Consider the following 3455-nt stretch of genomic DNA (forward strand, 5'->3'; position numbering starts at 1 on the left):
AGAAGTGTGTAGAAATGACAAGTTCCTCAGATCATCAGATAAGAAATATTTATGTTTTTGGTGGATCTAGTCCTGGGAAAGAAAAGGAGTTTTAGAATCAGCAAATCATCTTGGTCAAGTGCTAGATGAGAGAAAGATTCATTTAGTATATGGGGGAGGTAGTCTTGGGTTAATGGGAGGTGTGTCAATAGCTGTATTTTTAGAAGATAGACAAGTTTTAAGGGTTGTCCCCGAAGCTTTAGCATAAGGGGACATCATTGGAAAAAAAATTGGAGAGGAACTTCAGGTCTCCACAATGTCAGCTCGAATGAATGCAATGTTTAACCATGTTGATGCCTTCATTGCTTTACCAGGTGGTCTAGGCACATTGGAAGAGATCTTTTATATTTTCTCTTGGGCCCAACTGCACATTCACCATAAACCCATAGGTTTGTTAAATGTTAATGGTTATTATGATAAGTTGTTGTCTTTTCTTGATCATGCTGTGGAACAGGAATTTCTAACATCTTCGGCATGACAAATCATAATCTCTGCTGCTACTGCTGAACAATTGATTGACCAACTATAATCTTTCATTCCTGTAATTGATCCTTCAATGAGTCGCATAAATTGGTCAACTAAGGAAAGTCGTAAAAAGCTTAGATTGGATTTGAGCCTTTATTTGTGAATCTTTGTGTCTTTTGGTTTTATTATTGTGTTTTGTTGTTACTTATATTTGTTTCAGTGTGTTTCAGGTTTGTCAATGTTCGTTATTTCAGGTGATATCTTCTATACTCTATCTTTCTACATTTAAACATTAAGGACAATGCCTTATTTTAGTTGGGGGGAGAGGGTAGTAGCTAAAAAAAAAACTATGTTTTCTATTTCATAAAGCATGTGCAAAATTATTGTTACTATGATGGCAGAGTAAGGAGAATTTTTATGACTCTTGAGACGCATCTTAGTAATCATTCGTAACAAGGTCTATCATAATACTTCTTGAAATATTTAGATTTATAAACTCTCGCATTGTTATCACTTAATTCTGCTCATATACTTATTTAACATGTATTCTTATACCTTAATTTACACACACACACTTTAACATATGATTATGGGTTGCATATTGGATTATTATATTATTTATGTTCTTTTGTTAAAGGAAATAACTAAGGGAGAGAGATAGTATAGAATTAAAAAAAAAGAAAAACAAAAAAAAAGAAAAAATTGATGATAATAAAAATGTAGATAAGTTTGGTTTCGTAGCCTCCCTAACCTAAGCAATTAAGCCCGAAGGGGTGTTTTAACACCTAATACCCTAAAGTCAACTGACTTGGGAGCTATTAGCCCAACGCTTGTTACATGGGTTGAGGAGAAAAGCTTAAGGGAATCAAACATTGCACTATCTGGATATCAGTATCTGCGACCCGAGTTACTAAGCTCGTAGGGGTGTCTCAACACCTAATGCCCTAAGACCAACTGGTCTGGGAGTCATTAGCTGAAAGCTCGTTACATGGGTTAAAGATGCATGATGTTTTAAGTTATATGTATATATATTTAAAAAAAAAAAAAGACAAAAATAATAATCCCAACCCAAGGAAGTTAACCTTAAACATTAGAATAAAAATTTTATTTTCCTCCAAGAAAAGCTCCATAATTATATGTTGATATATTGAGCACAAAAGAAAGGTTTATTAATATCTTGTTAAGAGGTATTGAGCAGATATATAAATTTAATGAGAGTTTATTTATCTAGATAGATTAATGGAAGTTAAATGATGAATACCTTGCTTTGTGGAATTTGCAAATTGTTTTTCTATTTTAACACTTTGATTACTAGGGACTAGTAATAAGCTGGTTGGAGGGTGTGATTAGTACTTAAAAGTGCATTTTTATCATGGTTTTATATCATCATTTTGCACTTGAAGGATCAATAACTCCTTAACTAAAGCATGTTTTATAATATTATATCTAATAATATAAGATACCTTTAATTTATGGTAAATGTTCATTTTAAATGCAGGCCTATCACATAAATGAAAGGATTGATTGATGACTTGAAGAACTTAAATTGCAAGGATAAAGAGATGGCCAAACTTAGAAAAGAGATGTCGGTGCAATCCAAACCGGAACACTGTTCGGTAATTGGGTCATATCTGGAGCTACAGATCTCAGATTTAGGTCCAATTTATATGGATGGAAAGGTAAGACATAGGCCTACAACTTTCATATGGAGCCCAAGATCTAAAAAGGCCATTATCAAGTCCAAATTGTAGCAACAACAAAGAAGCCCGAATCTGTCTTCCAGCCCGAGCACTGTTCGGTATTTTGGCCATATCTGGAGTTCTAGAAGTCCAAATGAGCTGAAGTTTTTACACAAGAAAGCTGAGACAATTGCCTACAACTTTCATGTTTACAACTGGCTCCAATTTTGACGTTATCAATGACGTTTTGGGCAGACAAGAGAAGATAAGGATTGTCACCAAGTCAAAAGTTGGTCACCCACTTATCAATTAGTCATCAAATCAATAGTTCCCATTTTTGGCCTATAAAAGGAGGCATTTGCCATGCATTTAGGCATCTTGGTGTTCAGATCAAGATCATGCTCTTCCTTTCTCTCTTTGTATTTTTTATGCTTTGTTTTCATTAATATTAAGTTTATGCCTTTCATTTCCTTTCCTTTACTTAGTTAACTTTTATGTTCTTATTTTGTTTATCTATTTTGCTTTCTTTCATTATGTCTAGCTAAGTTAATTATGTCAAGGTGAAAAGGTTACACTAATGGTGTAAGAATAAGTATAATGTAAACTTAATATGGACTTTAATGTTTGATACTAACATGTTTTATATTTGCTATCTTGTTCACTCTTTAATACTTTGCTTGTTAAATGACTAATCTTGATTTATGTTGTATAACACTTGGTACAACAAATGCTTGGCACTTTCATAGCCCATAATGTATGGTATAACCGACACCTGAGCTATGAAAGGAACTTGATTTGTTGTTAACATAAGTTATAATCATGAATGCTTGACGAGATTTACAAGTATTAGCATTAATTGAATAAGATGACTAATGTAATCATGTTAACAATATATAATCTGATTGGAACCTCCTTTGTGTGTGGTTTCCAATTCAATAATAAGAGTTTATACTATACTTGTTTGATATACCATTAGTGGAACCTCTAACCTTGACATTTGTTATTATCATTGTTTAATCGTTACATTAATATTCCATCTCAAAGTTCTCATCATCTTCTTCTTCTTCTCTTTCTTTATTATTATTATTATTACTACTACTACTACTACTACTACTACTACTACTACTACTACTACTACTACTACTACTACTACTACTACTACTACTACTACTACTACTACTACTACTACTACTACTACTACTACTACTACTACTACTACTACTACTACTACTACTACTACTACTACTACTACTACTACTACTACTACTACTA

Source organism: Populus euphratica, unplaced genomic scaffold (assembly GCF_000495115.2).
Source record: "Populus euphratica unplaced genomic scaffold, PopEup_1.0 scaffold200.1, whole genome shotgun sequence".
NCBI classification, from domain to species: Eukaryota; Viridiplantae; Streptophyta; class Magnoliopsida; order Malpighiales; family Salicaceae; genus Populus; species Populus euphratica.